The 22,291-nt window shown below is 43.5% G+C and overlaps 1 protein-coding gene across 16 annotated transcripts in view; it reads right to left on the bottom strand.

Moving 5' to 3' along the window:
* RGS6 (regulator of G protein signaling 6) overlaps positions 1-22,291 on the bottom strand; it is a 606,431-nt gene that overhangs the window by 391,142 nt on the left and 192,998 nt on the right. The gene's annotated exons all lie outside the window — the stretch shown is intronic.

Raw genomic sequence — 22,291 nt, 5'->3', positions numbered from 1 at the left:
TCTCTTGTGGTTTGTTTCCCTCTCCGTATGTTCATCTGTTTTGTTTCTTAAATTCCACATACGAGTGAAATCATATGGTATTTGTCTTTCTCTGACTGACTTATTTAGCTTAGCATAATACATTCTAGTTCCAACCGTGTCACTGCAAATGGCAAGATTTCATTCTTTTCAACAGCTGAATAATATTTTTATATACATACATACATACATACATACATACACATACATACATACCCCACACTTTCTTTATTCATCAGTAGTAGATATTTGAGCTCTCTCCACAGTTTGGCTATTGTTGATAATGCTGCTATAAATATTGGGGTGCATAAACCCCTTTGAATCTGTAGTTCTATATTCTTTGGGTAAATACCTAGCAGTGTAATTGCTGGCTCATAGGGTTTTTATTTTTAACTTTCTGAGGACCTTCCATACTATTCTCCAGAGTAGCTGGACCAGTTTGCATTCCCACCAACAGTGCAAGAGGGTTCCCCTTGCTCCACACATGATCATAAGTTTTGAGATCTAGAATGAGTCTTAGCATTTTAAAGATGACTGATTTATAAGTGGCTTGCCCTCGGTCACAGAGTTAATTAGTAACCTAACTGAAAATGTTTGGTCTTTCATTTCAGTCCACTTTTTTCTACATTTCAATTTTTACCATAAACCAAAGAAAGATTCTTGTGAAGTGTACAGAGTGACCATAAAGAAAGTAGAACCTGGAGTGCTGGCCTAACTCAGTTTTAGGACAGAAGGTGAAACTATGATTCATCACAGAGTGATGTCCCTGTACTGATTGAAGAGCCGAAGCCCTGGACCAAGATTCCTAGAGAATTGGTGACAAGGGGAAATCAATTTTACCAGGGAAAGGCAGGAACATTTAATAAAGTCCAAGAAAACTAGAAAGGAAACATCCTGGATTTGAATGTGGCTCCAAAACATACTTGTTGTGTGGCCTTGGGTGAATAAATTTAATCTGAGTTCATTTCCCACCCGCATAGACCTCTTTTAAGCAAAGCAGGCAGATCTGTGCCAAGGACCCCTGTTGTCCTGGCTACAGATGAAGGGATGAGACACCCAAAGCTAAGTTAAGGCAACACTGGCTTAAAAGACAGACGGATTCAAACTCAGCCAAAGGTGATTCCAATTTGGCTGATGGCTACCTGACTCAGTCAGACATCTCTGCCCCTCTAATTAAGCAGCTGGACTTCAATGCCCAGAGAATCAAGAGTGGTAACAGAAGCCGAGAGACTCATCATAACATTGGAACGTATTGGCCCCGACCCCGAGTGAGCAATTTCATGATGTTGTTGACCTCTTATTACAATAAAGTATATTCTAGGTTAGGATATCTCAACCTTAGCACCCTTGCCATTTGGGGCTGGGTACCTTTTTTATTGTGGAGAGCTGTCCTGTGCACTATAGAATGATTAGCAGCACCCCTGGCTTCTACCCACTAAATGCTAGGTACCCCCTGCCCCTAGGTCCCGGCATTGAAAAACGGGTCCAGACATTGCAAAATGTTCCCTGGAGCAACGGGGGAAAACAGCTCCCAGTTAAGATCCATCTTTCCAGATTAAGGCACTGTTGTGGATACTGGGAACACAAAGACAAAGACACAGTCCCAGTCCTTGAAACGTTCTCCATAGACTGAGGAATACAGGCATACGTGTGACCCTTCGGACGGGCAACGCACCCCCGGCACACTCCAGGCAGAGAGACTATGAGCAAAAGCCGCAGGAGGATAAAAGAGCTAGACCCTCCTGTAGATCAGTCATTAAGTCAAGGGTGCTGCTCTGCCGTCCAGTGCTTCCATGAGCAAGAAGGTTATGAACTCCCACTACCTCCCCCCTTCTCCTGCAATGATACTCTTAACATACAGGCCAAACAACATAGCAGCGTGTGGCACTCCACTGGTGACCACTAAATGGAGTGGAACTACAGTTCAACTCATCTGTGCAGGTGAGCCTCTAGGCTATGCAACAACAGGTGTATCTCGAGAGCTGACATGCCACCAGTGAGTGTTCACAGGTTTACAACGGAAGCCACCAGTGTCTTCTCCCTTGCCGTATTTCCATCTAGCATTAACATGGCTAAGTCACACAAGGCCCCCATGGCTATGGAATAGAGCACTGTTTCTCAATGAGTCGGCAATACAAATACACGAAGCACAGTGTGTGAAAAGTGCGGCTGTGTTTGCCAGTTTTGGCCTCCCTGTAGGAAAATTTAAAAAAAGAATTTTTTTTAATGTTTATTCATTTTTGAGAGACAGAACACGAGCAGGGAAGGGGCAGAGAGAGGGAGACACAGAATGTGAAACAGGCCCCAGGCTCTGCGCCAACGGCCAATGTGGGGCTCGAACCCACGAACTGTTGAGCCCATGACCTGAGCCGAAGTCGGACGCTCAACCGACTGAGCCACCCAGGCGCCCCATTACTGTAGGAAGATTTTAGAAGCTGATTCAGAAGCTCTACAGCACTGTAGATTTATTCTCTACAAGTTAATTAACTCTACAAGTTAGTATTTCTCAGCAGCAGTGAAGTTTTTGAGCTAGTGGGGGTAGTTTCGGGTGGTAGTGAGTCAGCGTTGATGCTGTGTTGGTCAATGGGATGCATGAGTCTGAGGGAGAAGATATGACGACAAGTACCGGACCAGGAATCCAGAAAACCTAATATCCAGTCCCCAGTCTTCCTCATAACTGGCTATGGGAACTGGGCAACTTTCTGTCTAAGGTCGTCGGTAACTCAGCTTCTGTAAGTTAAAGTATAACGTACGCGGGAGAATGTGTACATCTTCGGTGTTTCGTTTGATGAGTCTTGACAACTGAACAGACAGATGTAATCATCACACAAAACAAGATACAGTACATTTCCAACCCCCCCAGAAGGCTCCCCTGTACCCCTTTTGAGTCTGCCCTCCTCCCTGCTGCCCAGGCAACCACTTTCGAGTTTCTTTCCCCATACGTTCTTTTTAAGAGGTCTTGGATGTCACATAAATGGAATCAGAGAATGTGTATTCTTTGATGTCACGCGTGGTTCTCTCACTTAATGTTTCTGAAATTCATCCATGTTGTTATGCGTGTCTGGAGGGTGCTCCTTTCACTATGGCATAGTATTCCCCACTGTGTGAGGACCCCACAGTTTGTTTATCTATGCTTCCATTGATAGATATTTGGGTTCGGTCGAGTTTCCAGCTATTATAAATAAAGCTGCTAGTCACATTGCCATACACATCTTTTTGTAAACATGTTGTCATTTCTCTTGAGGAACTTCATCTTTAAAATGGCACGATTGTGAGCTTTCTCTGCAGGTAGCTTGGGGATTGCCGGAGGGGCAAAGGGAAGAGAAACGAGCAAATGTAGGACGCTTCCCATAATGTTTCCACCAGAACTGCTCTTCATTCTGTCTTATAGATGAGGCATTTGCTAAGATGTCATTTGAAGGAAGGGTTGCCCACTGTATCGGAAAACCACTTCATGAGGTACTTACTAATGTCCCTTCTAGCTCTAAGAATCTATGGTTCTTTAACGGTTTCAAGGAAAATATGTCATAGTTTATACTTAAATTATGTCTTCTAAATGCTCCATGATCATCTCCTATTCAAATTCTTCTAACGGATCCTGCATTGCATGGAAAATACAATACAAATTCATCAGCAAGACCTTTACAATTGCTCTCGAGGTCAGTTTGGATCTTTCTGAAAGACCATTTCCAATACTTCTGCTTTCCTCACTGCTGGAATCACAGGAATCTATTGTCCTCACAAAACAAAGCTGGCAACACCCAGCTCTGTGCCTCACCCTAGCTATCTCTGCCACCGGAATATTCTTATTGACCCCACCTGCCAAGGTCCCATTGAAATCTACACTCTTCTACCAACCTGGGATATTTTCCCGGGTCCACGAGAACACACGTGTTATCCGGGCATGTAGTATCATAGCTACATGTGCATGGACCTATACGCTCACTTCTAAATTGCGAGAGCCAGAGACAGCCAGTCTCCCCCTCTCCCTCTCTCCTTTGATTCACATACAGCATCAAGAAAGGTCCTTTTTCATACAATGCTAAAATCAATACTGGCTGAATGTGATTTGTGAGTATGTGTATGACTGTTATTTTCCTGAAGTGAAAATGCAGGCTGTTCACAGAAAGAGCAAAACCTAAAGAGCATCCGTGGAACCTTCACTCACACGCTTGCCTTTCGCTCAATGACCTTTCAGATGCATGGTCAATTTTGTAAATCTTGCCTCCCACAAAACTACCACTGGTACAAATGGCCCATAGAAAACTACTGCTGATTTTGTTTCAGGACAACCGGGGTGTGATTTCCTGTCAAAGCCCAATAATATCTACCAGGAAAAAAAAAAAAAATGCTTCTTAAGTGCCTGAAGTGCTCATTTTTGCCCATGGTCTAAGGCAACTGCTATCTGGCACGGTGTTAAAAAGCTCCGTCTGACTCCTATTTAGTGATTCTTCACCTCAAATGTTTCCTTCCTTAGCTTCAGATGCTGTTCCTTCCCTTCCTTTTTACATCCACTCAGGAAAACTGAAAGAAAGGCATTTGTATTCTTTAAAGTGCCCCTTGAAATCAATCTCATTACTCTTTAGAATTAGTTTGCATCGACCATATATCCTCCAACTTTTATGTGTCCTGGAAACCTTACAACATAACAGAAAAATAGATAATATCCATCAAGAAAACATGCACTGAAGCAAGAGAATGGATTAATGACTTTTGGAAGATTCCACTGAAATCTGTGCCAAATAAGAAAATCTGGAAAAGAAGTAAGCTGTAGAGAAACATTCTGGAGGATCGATTTTTTTCCCCAAGTAACTCTTTAAGTGCCAAAACCATTCCATTTTTAAAATCATTTTAAATTAAAGAGTAACTAAAAAGTAAAACATTTTCCTGCATTGCTTAGCAGGCAATGCTAAAAAGAAATTAACCTTGTCTCGAGGTCTCATAGTCTTTATTAGGAAATCATTGCCATGCTGGCTTGTCACACAACGAATGCCTCACGAGAACTTACGTATTGTGGTGTCTGCAGCTACTGACCTTGGACTGACCACAGGAAGACGTTTTTGAATCCCGGGTCTACTGTCACAGGCTTTCAGAGGCCATATCTCGCCACTGCCTCTCGCTGGGTTCTTCTTGCTGGCTACTTTTCTGCCTCCACCCAGACAACCAAGTATATTCCAAATGGTGTCCAAAATGAAAGTAAACCATTTTCCCGGGAAAAACAGAGTGCCTCCTCTATGGGTCAAGAGCGTGAATGCTCATGCTTGTGTAATTCAAATATAAATGGGGGCCTGAAACCAGTAAAGAGTAAAACCTCGTGAAGCCATGGGGTATGTGTGGGAAGGGAGGGGAGTAGATGGCCCGAAGCCCAAAGGCTTTCTGATCAAAATGAAACTAGTATCATGGGCAGTAGTCAGGCAGGAGACTTTCGTATTTCACCCAAACTCGAAATCTATGGAGTTCCCTCCACTACAGCCTTAGTGAGAAGTTGATGTTCTCCAAAGGCTACAGAAGGTATGTTTTTAAAAGGGGGGTGAGCATGGGGCCTGGCACTTGTAGGAAGGGCCAGAAACCGAAGTAGCCAGCATTTAAGAAATGTCAGTGATGAAAGTGGCCATATTCTCAAATCCAATTTCAATCACTGTCAGACACAGAGACCCAAAACTACCATTAGCTGATCAGTCTGGTAGATGGAAATAGGCAGCTGTAAGGGTTACTATGGATCCCCACAGGTCACTGGGCAGAGGAAGCAGAGTGCCCAGCATTGCAGGACAGTAAGGCATCTGTCAACCCACCTGATAGCAACCAGCATGGTCCTTTTAAGGAATAATTCTCGTCGCTCCCCCGATCAAACCTCTCCCATGACTTCCCAGAGTAGCCAGGGTTAAATGCAGGCTCCAAGCCGTGATTCCTGTAACAAAACCACCCAGGTTGAGGCCCCACCCTCTCCCCATGTTGCACATGCTCCAAGTCCCATGGCATTTCTGCTCTCTAAAATCCCAAGCTTGCTCTGACCTAGGACCTAGGTGCTGGCTCTTCCTTCTGCCACAAGTACTTTGACCTCCAAGCTCTGAAGAGCAAGCTGCATCTCAAATGCCAATCCTTCACAAGGAGGACTTTCTTAATTACCCTGAACATGGTCATGTGCCCCCTCAGTGACACCTATTAGCGCCCAAAAGTATGTCAATGGGACTTACTGTCTAAAACGGTACCTCTCAACTGGGGGTGACTTTGCCCTCCAGGGGGCAACTGGCAATATCTAAAGACATTTTTGGTTGTCTCCACTGGGAGAGGAGTGAGGAAAGACTACTAGCATCCAGTGGGTAGAGGCCAGCAATGCTGTTAGACATTCTACAATGCACAGAACAATCCCCACAGCCAGGAAGTATCCAGCCAGGAGCATCAACAGTGTCTTGGCTGAGCCACCCTGGAATGGAATGTAAACTGCTTAGGGCTGATACTGGTCCATTAACTGCTGTATCCTCTGTGGCTTTAGTACTACCTGACACACAGTAGGTGTTCAACCAATATTTGTTAGCCTACTAAGCTACTCTCATTCCTGGGTTTCACTGATGAGGACTGTGCATGATATTGCTAGACCATATTATATCAATAGCTGTATATTATTTGTAGCCTATATGTGTGCATAATATTCATATCCATTTATGTTTATGTATCTCCACAGGAGATACAAGTATAGGGTGCCACACTCGGTTATTCTCAAATAATCTTTTGGACGTCATAACAAATTCAAGAGTGAAAAGATCCTTAACAGGCAATCGAGAACTGATGTTCGCACCTAAGCACCTAGCACCCAAATTGGGCAAACGAGGTAAATAGTGGCCCCTATAAGATGGCGAACCAACAGGGATTATTTCAGTCTGGGTGGGCCACATGTGAAAAATGGGCTTAGCAAGACCAAGAGCGGTAGGTTTACGTCGCGCTAACCAGCTAAGCTGGAACTCTGTTTCCCACGCTTCCGTCCCCTGCGCTCCTCTGGGTTAGCACGGACCCCAGGAAGCATGCGGGTGAGACGGAAAGAAGGAAGTGGAGGAACAGCTGTGGTCTCTCTGCATCTGCAAGGCTGGTGCGGGGTGTCAGGTGCTTCCGCAACTCTGTGTGTCTTCATTTACTGCTGGCCACTTCGTTGTCAAGAGTCAGCAAATGGACCTGTCCAGCCCATTCTGGAATGCCTCCTTCACCGTCTCTGACTCCTGGTCAGGTGCATGCTCAGCTCCATGATGAAGGTCAGTCGGTGGCTCCTGGAATTCGACCCCATCATGGACGCGACTTGATGGCAGCGAGAGACCAACGTGGGTTGCAGTCCACGAATGTGGATGCCAGCTTGTCCTCAAGGGTTCCACTTCATCTCTCCCTCCTCAAGGTCACATCCATCTTTCCTCCTCACTGCCTGCCCTAGTGATGCCTGGCACCAGATGTCACAACCTTCCATTGACTGTTTAACCAGATCCCACAACTACCTGGGTGAAATCCAGATGATAAGTCTTAGTGGCTCTGCTTTTCTGATCAAACCCTGACTGAGACACTTGAGATGACGCTTGGGTGGCCTTCCCACATCCCTCCTATTCCGAGACCTGCTCCATGTTGACAAGATAGCCACATAACTGAGGTCCAGGTGGATGGGTTCTTATTAGAAGGAAATGGATTTTAGCATGTGGATACACTCAGCATTGACTGCCAATAATTAGAAAAGGACTCACTAAATCACATAAAGTGGCCATGCTTACATAGTGCCTCTGGCTATGATTCTTTCCATCCTTTTAAATGTCATTGGAATCGATTTTGACTAAACAGACCCGGATGCGTGGCTTTTCGTATCACCTAATGATTTTGTTTCCCTTTATCAAGATCACTTGTGTCACAACATGATCGCCCTCCCACTCGGATGTTTGGTGAGGAGACCTCGGATCAAGTGGCATACGTGACTTGCAACGTTTAGCGATTGCCACCCATGCGGTCACACGTACTGGGAACGAGAGCAGTGGGTAAGATGGGAGACTCTGTGTGCCCCAACATTCCGGAAATCATTTTTATTCTGAGCCTGTAACTCTGCACATTTAGATATTTCGCATTTGTCTTTACAACCTCCTCATGGAGTCCATTTTAATAAATATTCTGCTTGGTAACTCCCGCACTGTTTTTTCAATGATGAAATAGAATGCTGCTGGCGTGCTGTACTCCGGGGCGGATGGCTCATCATTTGGCCTCTTATCCACTTTTTTTTTTTTTTTTTGAACATTACAAGATGACAGAATTAAATGACCTTAGCAGAATCTGACAGTTTATGAAGGTAAATTAGCCAGACTGGGGTCAGAAGGTACAAACCACCTAGGAAAGGCTTTCGGCAGGTAAAGGCTTAGAGCTCAGAGGTGCAGCTGACACTGACAATCAAGGAGCTGGTGGCGGGAGAGAGCTCTGTAGCCCAACCTAATATAAATGCTGGGGGACAGCAGGGAGAGAAGGGGGAGCAAAGCACAGAATAAAGCTTTCAGCTAAAACAAGGACGGAGCTGATGAGGTTGGTAGGCAGAGGCACGTATCTTGTACCCTTATACACGCACACACACACACACACACACACACACACACACACACACACTTAAACATCACCCTACCTGAGCAAGCAGTGAAAAGATGGGATGTGGGGTTCCATGGTGTAATGGTCAGCACTCTGGACTCTGAACAGACGAGGATGACCACAGCCCAAACTGGCCACCACTAACAAGCAACACTCCTTGGGCCTGATTATCTCTGAGTACAGAGCTCCTGTCCTTCACTAGACACAGCCACCTTCCCCGGAGGCCATGGGTATATGTGGCTTGAAGAACTTTAACAGCCTTCAAATTCAGACCGTGCAGTGATATCCCAATTTTTGAAAGTAGTCGTGACAGACTGCATTATTGGCCCCAACTTTTCATGCCTCCCTGCATCCGTGACCTTGCCGCAGGCCCCATAAAGAGGCAGCGAACCGTCCTGCCCTCTGACTTCGGCCTTGGCTCTGTGACTTGCTTTGGGAGCAAGAGTAGGCCAGTTCCAGGCCCAAGCCAAGAAACTGTGAAAAGCATGCCCTGGCTAGCACACTGGTCCCACAGAGCCAGCCCAGCCGACCCGTACACTTGCAGGAAGAAGCAGGGAGCCCCACTGCTGCTGCCAGAGTTATGGCGGCCAGCAGAGCCCAGCTGAGCCCCCGCCAGCCCGCCCATGCATGCACAATAAGAACTACGTTTGGTAGTGTTTACACAGAAAGAGCAAACTGTTAAAATGCCAGCACCTTTCTATAAAAGAAAACCTCACGCAGACCCTTACGAATCAGTCAGATAAAGTGGATCAGTTCTATTTAAGGCAGGCTGTAGGTCCTTGAGTCCCCTCGTCCCCCCTCATCATGATAGGTATCTGAGGCACCTCCACACCCCACAGTGTGAGAGTAACGACTCTAACAGAAAGAGCACTGGATCAGAAAATGGAAGCCCTGAGTTTGAATCCACCCTATGCCACTCAACCACCTTCGAGATTCAGTTCCGCGAGGAAAAGGGGGATAATGATCTATGATGCTTGGTCACCCAATCCCTGAAGTTGATTATATAAGGATGTGTGCGCAAATACAGGGTACACCGATAGAGGGTATCACGGCCACCATCACACCCCCTCCCACCATAATCGTCCACATGGTAGGGTGAACTTGTCAGAGCCACGCCCTTGACCACGACTGAAGCAAGAAGCAAGAAGCAAGAAGCAAGAAGTGGGTATATTTGGGGGTTGACAGGGGATTGGCTGGTAGTTGGCAACCGTCACTCCCAAGATCCCTACTAACTTCAAATGAAAAGTGGGACAACACATAACAATTATTTTCTACACCTCGTTTTGAGTGTATGACAAAGTGTTCTTTGTCTGAGTGCATAGATCTAAAGTGTCCTTGTCCCTGTGTGTGTTTTCTTATGATCAAGGCAGCTGCAAATGATCTACAGCGCTTGGGCTTCAGTGAAGAAGAGTGACACACACCGATGAGGGGCTCCCTGTCTGGAGCTGTTCTCAGATGTCAAGCGTCCATTTGTGCCAACAGGCACTAAAGCACAGCAGACAAGACCAGGGCTTCAAAAACAGAGCAGTCTGAGTGAGGGCTGGAGCTACTTACTAGTTGTGCAACCTGGATGGCAAGTCTCTTACTTTCTGTGAACTTCACTCTCTTCATCTGAAAATGGTGGTTATATTATTTATGCATAGGATTGTTGGGAAGATTAACTGAAATAATGTCTTTAAAGTGATTGGTTGGGGCGCCTGGGTGGCGCAGTCGGTTAAGCGTCCGACTTCAGCCAGGTCACGATCTCGCGGTCCGTGAGTTCGAGCCCCGCGTCGGGCTCTGGGCTGATGGCTCGGAGCCTGGAGCCTGTTTCCGATTCTGTGTCTCCGTCTCTCTCTGCCCCTCCCCCGTTCATGCTCTGTCTCTCTCTGTCCCAAAAATAAATAAACGTTGAAAAAAAAAAATTTAAAGTGATTGGTGCAGTTCCTAAGACCCCAATAAACAATTACTGTTGTAATTATCAAAGGATGATGGACGATTTTACGCCCATCATTCTGCCCTCAGAGGGCCATTATGATGGCTATGACATGACAGGCCTTCTCATTAACAGCCTGGGCCTTGGAGATTGATGAATGAAGCTTAGAATCCTGCGCTGCTGCCACTCGGCTGCTAGGTGACCTTGCACAGAGTGCAGAACCTCTTAGCCCCTGGAGTAGAAGCCAGGTCCCTGCCCTTGAAGACTTGACAGCCAGCCTGGTAGGGGGCATTCATCAAGGCAGATGATCGTCACCACCACCGATGGGCAACATGAAAGAAACGCAAGCACAAGTGTTACCGGAACAAAGAGGGGGCCGCTGACTAGCAGCCGCGATGGATGTTGGAGCGGGCGGATGTGAGGCTGCCGGGAAGGCCTCTTGGCCCATCTGCGTCTGGGAGCGCGAACACTCCTCGCCAATCAACGTGGTAAATGCCACCATCTGCCCAGCGTGACAAGTATCATCAGAATAAACTTCGAGCATTTTACAGCCATATTTCTCTAAGACCCGGAGCTCTGCCAGGGGATTCTGGCCTCCAAGAGGGATTATACCAAAGAGACAAATAGCACGGTAGCCAAGGAGGAGGGCAAAACCGAGAAACTGCCTGCAGAGAGTGACCCATCCGGCTCTCTTGATGTTTGTAGTTAAGAAACATCCAGACACGAATTAAAATCCACCTGCCACCAGCTGAAGTCTGCCAATTTTTACGGGCATAAAATGATTTAGGCAAATGGTCTGTCTGCTCCTCTGAGGCTCCCTTTTTGAGTCCATCCTGAACGGCTATTTGAAGCTCCCTTGAGCTACGCACCCCCCATGGGTACTGCTGGCCACACACATACAAATGGGGTCTTCCTCAGGTTTCTTGATCTGTGGAGGCAGTGAACTCCGTCAGGAAAAGGCATTTGATCCAAACCCTGTTGGGGGTGTGGTGAATAATATATAATGGCAATGCTCTAGAAATTTTCACATGCTTATGTGGCTCTGTTACTCAAGCTATATTTTAAAGAGATGAAGGTGGACAGGACAGACCCATCCTGCCTTCCCAGGTGAGACTGCTATTTGATTTGTAACGTAGAAGTGGCAAATGACACAGAAACACTGTGAATCCTCCTGGGAGGGCTACTAATTTTACATTAGTTACCACTTCCCTTCCACGTGGAACGGCCATTCACCAGTTAAATTTGTTTCTGATCATTCTGGAAGGATAACAGCAAGAACATCCCTCTATCCCGAGACAGTATCTGTCAGCACTTTAGCGCCTTTTTTTTTTCCATGTAAGGAGAGTTGGAAGTAATTTACTTTAGCTAAACAGAATTGATTTCTTTTTACAGTAACTGTGGAAAAGAAAATGTTACTCAGTAAAAGCAAAGGGGGCAGAGAGAGGCAGAGTGGAAGGAAGACAAGGATTACAGACCATTACAAACCTAGGTCCTCTTCTCAAAGAGCTCAGTGAGGCAAAATTAGAGTCTCCAAGTCAGACAGGAGTTTGGGTTTGATTTGGGGAACAATGAGAAGGCATCATGGGTGCTAGATAGGAAGGTGACCTAGAGAAAGAAGCGTCTTAGGGCCTGAGTTGGTTAATGTCTTCAATGGATTGGAGAAAGATAAAGGTCAAGACGAGGAGACAAGTGAGGAAGCCAATGGACATGAAGAGCCCCTGAAAAGATGAAGGCTTGGCAAAGCATGGGCCATGCCTCCTGCCCCCCAGCCTCACGCAGTCGTTGGGACGATTATCTGGGCCAATGGACCTAAAGGATCAGACAAAAAGCTCTTTCGCCCTAAACATTTCTGTTTTAGTTACTGCTTTTCTACAACCAGAGGTATCCAAAGTAACAGATTATAAAGAGTCCAGGTAGAAGTTTTACACAGAGAATGGCACAAAGATGTCCAGGTTGGCATGAGTAAGGAAGATACACCGGTCTGATTGCCAAAGAACTGGCTGCCAAGGATGGAGAGAGATGGAAAGGGGGAAGGCTGGAAAACAGACATAGCCGCTACAAGACAGACTTACTCTCAAGATAATCATTCAGGGTACTCTCTCATCCACTCTCCGTGTGTGTCTGTGTGCAGTGGGGCAGAGACGGGGGGAGGGGGGGGTCCTGGGGTGCACAGACCATGGTGGCCACAGTGATGAAGAGAAACTGCTCTCTGCTGCCCAGAACACCAAGAAGAAGAGGGTGTCTATTTTCATGGACCCACAGTTCATTCGCAGGGTAGTTTTGGACAACACACTTACTCTAGGTTGTATTAGGATTCCTCTTGGATAAACTAGGGATGATGATAGTACTTTGCCAGATGATGAGCAGTAAATAAGAACGTGAGTGCCAGGGCGCCTGGGTGGCTCAGTCAGCTGACTCTTGATTTCAATTCAGGTCATGATCTCACGATCGCGAGATTGAGCCCCATGTGAGCTCCACACTGGGCATGGAGTCTGCTTAAGGTTCTCTCTCCCCCTCTCTCTCTGCTCCACCCCTGCTCCCCTGCACACACACACACTCTCTCTCTCAAAAAAAAAAAAACACGCGTGGCAAGAAGCCAACGAGGCCCGGAAAACAGCACAGCAAGCTGCTCGCTGAATAGTGACAGCTATGTGAACAGAAGAATGCCACAGTGATAGCTATTACCCTGATTTCTTCTTTATAATGTATTTTTTAATTTTTATTTTTGGTAACCCTGATTTTTAAGGAAGGAGAATTCACAATATTCTTCAAAAAAAAAAAAACAAAAACAAAAACAGCATACAGTCCACATCAGCCAGTTTTATTTTGGGCTAATAAATCCATCTTCTTAATACTTGGTGATAGGTAAACTGTGGTGGCAGAAGGAATCTTGGATCGGAGCCAAGCAAACGCAGGCCTGAGGTCCGATTCTCAAAGCACCTATGTGATATGGGGCCAGTCCCTTCCCTTCACCCCATGGCCCGCTAGCAGACAGCAGCAGGGCGAGGCAGGCAGGGCGGGCAAGACCCAGCACACTTCTAACCACTTAACATAGTCTGCTGCAAGAAACTAGACAGGTGTCTCCGCTTGATGAAGAAATAGAAAAGGCGTAGGCCATGAAAGGAAGACTAACCTGTGTTGATTAACCCCCTTCGGCCCCCATCGTACCTTCCTGTTGTGTATTGTCGTCTTTATCCGAGTTTGCTCTGTAGCTGGTCGAGACAGAATCAGCTCACCCATCTCTGAATTATAATCCATTACATTTTAGAAGCCAATTCTTTCCCTTCCCTCTTACAATTGTGTTTGAAAACATTTTGCCCCAGCTCTAAAAATGCAGGGTCTCTCAAGTTCTGAAGTCCAAAGTGCTATAATCATCATTTCAACAACAGACAAGTTCTGAGGTGGTGGTGGTGATAGCTACATAGTGGGGTTTTGTTTGTTGTTTGTTTGTTTGTTTGTTTTCTGTTTTTGTTTTGGTTTTGGTTTGGTTTGGGGGGGGGTAGGTCTCCTGGAATCCCCACATATAAACATACAGCGTTTAAATAGAAAAATAAAAAATATGTAAGTAACATTTACAACAAACCTAGGTGATAAGATAACCTTCTCCCCAAACACCAAAGTTCAAGCAGGTAAGCATAAACCACCGGCAAATACACAAATAGCCAACTCCTGCTGTCAAGACAGAGCCTCCCATTGGAGAGAGCAAAGCATTGGAGAGAAAAATCGAAATTGAGCAAAACAGGAATAACAAAACTGAGAAAACGGAAGATTCAGCGAACAGTGGGGATGGAAAACAAAAGTAGGAAATTTCAGTAAGAAGTAAGTAAGTAAGACAGTAAGTTTTGTTTGTTTTTAGACACTACATGACTTGAAGAGGGGGTTCTGGGAAGTTAGAAAAAAGTATCTCAACCAAGTCTCTTGCTGAAACTTCAGGAAAATGAGCAACAGAGAAGCACTGAGATCAAATTCTACCCAATATTACTATAAGAACAAGAGAGAAAGGAATAAAATACCACCTCTACAGGTTGATAAAAGCACACCCAAGAAAACAGTCTCAAAAACCAGATTAAAACTGTAATATACAATTTCCAAATGTGCCAAAGGACGCCGAGAAAATATACTGGACATGAAGAAACCAGAATAGATAAACTAAAAAAACATCAGAAATGAGGTGACAGAACTTGAGGGAGTTAGAAATTTTAGAAATAAAATCTTAACTAGGAGGAACTTAAGAGTGAATGAAAATAATAATAATACCTTCAGATAAATAGAAGGAGAAAATGGAAAGTTTCAAATCAAAAAAAAAAAAAAATGAAGAAAGTGTTACAGGAAAAGTGACAAACTTTGAAGACAAGCAAATAAGATGCAACATAATAAAATAATAGGAGGGGCGCCTGGGTGGCGCAGTCGGTTAAGCGTCCGACTTCAGCCAGGTCACGATCTCGCGGTCCATGAGTTCAAGCCCCGCGTCAGGCTCTGGGCTGACGGCTCAGAGCCCGGAGCCTGTTTCCGATTCTGTGTCTCCCTCTCTCTCTGCCCCTCCCCCGTTCATGCTCTGTCTCTCTCTGTCTCAAAAATAAATAAACGTCAGGGGCGCCTGGGTGGCGCAGTCGGTTAAGCGTCCGACTTCGGCCAGGTCACGATCTCGCGGTCCGTGAGTTCGAGCCCCGCGTCAGGCTCTGGGCTGATGGCTCGGAGCCTGGAGCCTGTTTCCGATTCTGTGTCTCCCTCTCTCTCTGCCCCTCCCCCGTTCATGCTCTGTCTCTCTCTGTCCCAAAAATAAATAAACGTTGAAAATAAATAAATAAATAAAATAAAATAAAATAAAATAAAATAAAATAATAGGAGATTCTGAAAGGGGGGGGGAAATTTTGGAACAAAGGAACACAACAAATACCAAATAAATAAATAAATAAATAAAAGTTAAAATTAAAAAAAAAACTTTAATAAAGAAAACTTTCCTAAAAAAAAAAGAAGAAAACTTTCCTAAAATAGAACAATTTGTAAATTGCACGTTAACATATAATTTAAAAAGAAACTACCTATGTGAGAATCATCACCCAGAACCACCAACACCAAGACATACACTGGTAAAATTTTAAGACTTTAAAGGAAAAAGCGAAACAAAACAAAACAACTGGGCAAACTCCAGGCAAAAAGAGAATATGACCGACAAGAGAAAGAAAACTGGATTATCAGAATTTACAGCAACGTTTTATGCCATAAGATAATTGAGGAACATATTTAGATATTCAAAGAAAGAAAATCCGAGCCCAGGATTCGATGTCTAGCAAAACTGAACCGTAACCCCCTTCCTAAGGAATCTACTAGAGAATGAGTTTCAGATAACCAAAGGACTAGGATACAGAGATGATGTAAGCATTACATATATAAAACTAAAAATTAACATTAAACAGAGGTTAAATGCTGAAGAGTATAGCATGTACTAAGAATTGGCTAATAACACAGATTTGGTGTAACCATAAAGAATTAGGGGAAAATGAAAATAACACATGCATAAAAAATTCTCAACTCTTTTTAGTGATCATAGTTGGTGGTGATAGTAATAATAGTATATGTATAATGTGGAATAGAGCAAATGGGTAATTATGAAATATTCTAGGGGCGCCTGGGTGGCTCAGTCAGTTGAACATCCGACTTTGGCTCAGGTCATGATCTTGCAGTTTGTGAGTTCAGGCCCCACGTCGGGCTCTGAGCTGACAGCTCGGAGTCTGGAGCCTGCTTCAGATTGTGTGTGTGTGTGTGTGTGTGTGTGTGTGTGTGTGTCTGCCCCTCTACCTCTCACACCCTTTCTGTCTCCTTCAGAAGTAAATAAACATTTAAAAAAAAAAAAAGAAAGAAAGAAAAAAGAAATATTCTAAGCTAACATCTTCTGTGTCCTTGAGAACCAAGATTCTTACAGTGGAAGAAATGAGATATGGACGCCATATAGAATAAGTTAAGTGGGGGCACTTGAGTGGCTCAGTTGGTTCGGCTCAGGTCATGATCTCATGGTTTGTGAGTTCGAGTCCCGCATCACACTCAGTGCTGTCAGCGCAGAGCCCGTTTTGGGAGACAGAGAGCTCCTCTCTGTCTGCCCTTCCCCTGTTCGTTCTCTCTCTCAAAAATAAACACTAAAGAAAGAGAGAGAAGAAGTTAAGTAAAAACTCTGTAGTCCTCCATTGTAAACTTTAGAATAAATTTGTGAAGTATTTTCACTTTATTTATATTTAAATACATATTTAATTATAATATATATAAATCCACTATATCTATATGTAGGTATAGAAAAAGACATGTAGATATAAATATTTCCTAGCTCTGTCATGGAAAAGATGCAGAAAAAAAATAAAAGACAAAGCCAGTAGCCATGAGTGCCTAGTTTGTGGTTTTATTCATCTTATTCCTATTAAAAGGGAGGTTTCTTGGAGAAATGGCTGATTGCTGATCTAGGATAAGAAATGTACAAGATGAACATGAAGAAAAAAAAAGGAAGAAGTCAGAGAACAAGTCCCATCAAGAGGAATCAGGAAGCAAGCGGAAGAAGCTCCCATTGGCCAAAGGTAAGGGCAGTTTGAGCTTTAATAAGGGTAAGGTTGCCAACGTTTGGCAGTCTTCCAATATGTTCAAACCTAGTAGTTCATAATGACATTTTAATAAATAACTGCTTATTTTCTGAACATCACAGGGAAACAATTCATCATTTTGAAAACTAGGTAAATAAAAAGAAAAAGGAGCCTTTGATCTGCTTTTCATGTATGAATCTATCACTGGGGAGCCATATAGTGATACACATTTATTCTACATAAATTATTCCAGCTAATAAGTAAAAGTGAAAATGAAATGACAGAATATTGCCAATATACACCTCCCAATAGATCCAAGTATTGAACAGTTATGCTTGATAACATCAAAAAACTGTAAAGCTACATATCCTATGCCTCGTCATGAAAGAACTCAGTACCACCTACAGTCCTGGCAAAAGGATCAAGCTTGGGTTTGATAAAGCCTCTATATCTAGCTGCCAATATGCAGGAAATGTAGAGGATCACATGGAACTATGCCATGAGTATACTACCAGCAAAATCTACCCTCTAGGAAGTCCAACAAGCCAAACAATCTAGGGTCTTTAATAGATACATTGTATGAGAAAGAAAGCGACAGTGCTGAGGGGGCTGCACATGGAAAGACAAATTTACTATCAACAGGAAAGACTAAACTATAGTATCTGGGGTTGTGCATTTCAATAAAAAAAAACTAGAAAGAGACAAGGAACAATTACTGAGAAACTCAAGAGAGTGTTTTTTTCAGGAGGAAGGAAGGAGCTGTGGTTGGGAAGAGGGACATAGAGGGGTTTCTGAGTTAACTGGAAAGTTCTATTTCTTGACCTACAAGGTAGTTAGAAAAATGTCCACCTAATTCACTAAACTAGTGGTTCTCAAGCACATGCATGAGAATCTTCTGGAGGGTCATTAAAACAGAGATCTCACCTCCATAGTTTATGATTTTAAAGTCTACATAGAAGCTCAAACGTCTGTATTTCTACCAAGTTCTAAGACAATGCTGGTGCTGCTAATCTGGAGACCACACTTTAGGAATCATTGCAGTAAGCTATCCTTGCATTGTCTGGGGGTTTTTTTGTTTGTTTTTGTTTTGAGTGTGTGTCTTATTCTTCAATAAGAGGATGGATGGATGGATGGATGGATGGATGGATGGATGGATAGATGGGCAGCAGGCAGGCAGGCTAGATAGATGGGTGGGTGGAAAGATAGGCACAGACAAACAACTAGAAAAAAAATCATATCAAACCATGGGAAGATTGCCTTACCACTCATATGCTATCTCCCTGGTCTCTCTCTACCTGCTATCTACCTGGTTCAATGATGTGCTATACAAAGTATCCCTATGTTTGCTAGGTATCCCACCGTGACCTCTAGAGCTTTTTGTCCCAATCATTATCTGACAGCTTCTCAAGCCAAAAGAGGAACTGGAATGTACTGGGAGCCCATGTCAAAGACAACTTATAATGGTCTATTGATAAAGTTGGGCACTGTTTTGTTTTTCCCCATAGAAAAGATATTTTATGCACAAAGCCAATGCCTCGGTATCTCTCTACAATCTTGACTTTTCTTTAATTGAAGACAAATTCACCCTACTGCCTCTCCAGAAGACTACTGTGGGACTGTTTAGAAAAGATAAATCTGGTCCCACAAATTACCCACTAAATATCTACAAGCATTTCTTATCTTCTCAAAGAGTATCCTCAGAACAAAATAAAAAGCAAAGGGCATCTCAGAGCCAAGAATAAAAATGTGGTGTGAGTTCAAATATCAGAGACTGAGCTTCAGTCAGTCAAGTTTGGGGAATATTTCCTAGAAAGAAAAAAGAAAAAAAAAAGTAGTAAATAAAGTAATGTGTCCTGAAATATGAAAGAGGGCAAAACTCCTAGAATTTTAAGAAAATCAAACCTTAGTTATGCAAATAGCAAAGGGCACTCACAAGATTTATCTAGCTAATAAATTCAGTTCCACAACTGTTTATATGCCCACTGTGTGAAAGTACAAAAACGAATAGAACATAATCCTTGCCCTCAGGACATTAAAATTGAAAAAGGGAGCTCTTGTTAACTCTAAGACCAGGAAAAATGTAAGTGGTGAATAAGGTACAAAAAATTTTTGCCTGGGTAAAAAGGGAGAGATGTGATTTATTAGAGGCAAAACCTCAGTTGGCCTGTCCCGCTGGCAGAGGAGTCATCTGCGAGTTATATCTGGAAAGTCCAGAGAGGACTTCATCCAATCGTCATTCCTCATATATTACTGGTGATGCCTGACATTCAGTACGTGCAGCTTCACACCTAGTGTCAGGATCTGATTCCTACAGGGCCTCTATAATACTCTAATAACCTAGCTGCCTTTTATGTTTTAGTGGTTATTCTGACACTGGGAACCATGAACATATCCACCGACATGTGTATTTTCTACTGACCAACGTTTGCGTATTTAGCTGAAATAATAATCTAAGAGTATTCATAGAGGCACAATCAGATCCTTGCACTCAAAGCAGTCCTTGGGTCAACAGCATGAACATAAACCTGAAAATCTATTTGAAATGCAGAATCTCAGGCCCCATCCCCGTCTGCATTTTACCAAGATCCTCAGGTGATTCATGGGCACGCTAAAATTAAAAAAAAAAATTTTTTTAATGTTTATTCATGTTTGTGGGACAGAGACAGAGTACGAGCGGGGGAGGGACAGAGAGAGAGGGAGACACAGAATCCGAAGCAGGCTCCAGGCTCCGAGCTGTCAGCACAGAACTCAACACGGGGCTCTAGCTCACAGACCGTGAGATCATGACCTGAGCCGAAGTCAGACACCTGACCGACTGAGCCACCCAGGCGCCCCTGCACACGAAAATTTTACAGGCACTAAATTATATAACCATCTTATAATCAAGCAGTGCTAGATGACTTCAGCCTTCATATTTGTGTTTATAATCAAGTCGGCACACACCAAGGAGTGCCACGCTAATTACCGCAGGCCAAAGAGAGGTGGACGGAGGTGCAATTGATGTCTTGGTGCTTTCTTGCCAAACAAAGGAGGAGTAATGTCACAGCACACTGTGAAATGGAAGGGCTTACAGTCATCTTCGCAGAGGAAACTGTGGGAAAATGAAGGCGTCAAAGGCCATGGTGGTTTGGAGCCAGGATGTCATTTTAGTAAAAATAACATCATCTGTCATGTTAGGTCAAGGCCGTTAGTTTGAAATCCCCAACGTTTTCTTGCCTTTAATTTTTAAATCTGTTCTGCTAAAATGTAATTTTTAATTTTTTTTTAATTTTATAGATGCATAAAGGCTACAGGCAAGCACAATTAGTCTATCCATGGCTTTGGTTATTCGCAAATAGTCAAGTAACATTATAATAAAAAGGTCACACCACACCCATACTCACAAGACAGCTCTCCTGTAAAGGGACACATCTCTCACATTTAGTAAACACTACAATGGTAAAAATAAAGGATGGGCATTAATTTTGACAGAAGAAAGGAAAAAAGCATGAAAACACAGGATCCTGGGGATCCCCAACAGCACCACCTCGAGGGGCCTCTGAGAGGCCAAAGAAAGGTCTCTATCACCTCACACACCCTTGTTTTAGATGGCAGAGGACATCAGCCCGTAAGTAGCATTCTCAGGGCCTCAAAAGTCACTGCTATTCCTCCCACATCATTTTAAAAAACTAAACAAAAGATTAAAAGACATTTAATAAGCTCCTGGGGAAACATCTAGAAATAATAGTCATCATCATAACAAAATAGTAATTACTATATGTCAGGTATTTTTCCAAGCACTTTACTTACATTAACTCATTTAACTCTGTTAATAACCTACGACAAAGTCATGGCTTTGGTAGACTATGAAAAAGGCCACTGTCCTTCACTCAGACGTAGAATCTGTTTCTCCACCTTTTGAATCTGCTGGTCTTAATGACTTGCTTTCACCAATGGAATACGGTGGAAGCGAGGATGTACAATTTCTGAGTCTAGGCTTCAAGTGGCCTTGCAAGCTTCTAGTACCTTGTTAAGAATACTATGTCCACGATGCAAACAAACCCAGGCCTATTTAGTTCAATCTAAAAAAGAAAAAAAATCACACTTTGATTTTCTTTCCCCCCTTGATGGGCACGATGTAATTCTGATTTTTCTATCATTTTTCTATTTTGTAATTTTTTATTTAAGGGAAAAGTTGTTCTCTACTATTATTCTCCCTAAATTGTTGTATATACAGAAATATATAAATTCAAGAAAGCAAGAAAGAGCTAGAAGTTAGCTTGATGATAGCTACTACCGGGGGGCGGGGGGAAAGGAGACACGATGAAACATGTTGCTTTCCTTCTGTGTTTTCAAGAACGTCACTAAAATTGCACAAAAGGGATATAGTCGCATCGATAAGACAGGAAAACTATTCGTTTAAAAATCATTTCAGGGGCACCTGGGTGGCTCAGTTGGTTAAGCGTCAGACTCTTGATGTCGGTTCAGATCATGATCTCATGGTTCATGGGTTCCAGCCCCGCATTGGACTCTGTGCTGACAGTGCGGAGCCTGCGTGGGATTCTCTCTTTCCCTCTCTCTTTGCCCCTCCCACTCTTGCTCTCTCTGTCTCTCTCAAAATAAATAAACTTTAAAAATTCTTTTTGAATAATTTCAGAGTGTTAAGGTTTTTTGGCTTTTCTTCCAAAGTTCTACTTAAATACAGAGCATGCCACATTTGACACTCACATATGCTCATATTACAGTTTGGAGATGTGCTTAAAGATGATTTCTAGTAGGAAAGGGTAGCACTGGGACCACTGTCATGCAGTTGTGAATGGGCCTCACTCACAGACACGCAAGGAAGATCGTACAAGCGCTAAGAAAGGGCTCTTTCCTAAGTCTTAACTAATGAAGCTATCAAATTCTGAAGATATTTTGTACACAGTGTGCAACTCGGAGCAGCAAGCCAAATCTTTGGCTCTTCTTCTGAAACTTACGGCGATCTTGTAGTCTAGATTTTCTAGAATAGTTCCAATTTTAAATGTCCTGTTCCACTGTCAAACCAGGGGCCCTGAGGTTTTAGTTCAGGGTTTCCTAGATTTGTGACTTCGTGAACAAGGAAACTTCCAGGGGGAAAATACAGCGATTGGGGGACTGACATGAGATTGCCAACTTTCAGCCAATGAAGTTATTTTGTAAATAATAAACAAGTTTTTAAAAGTTAACGGTATTTCTG

This window comes from Felis catus, chromosome B3 (assembly GCF_018350175.1).
Source record: "Felis catus isolate Fca126 chromosome B3, F.catus_Fca126_mat1.0, whole genome shotgun sequence".
Taxonomy (NCBI): Eukaryota; Metazoa; Chordata; class Mammalia; order Carnivora; family Felidae; genus Felis; species Felis catus.
This window is presented reverse-complemented; position numbering and strand designations above follow the sequence as displayed.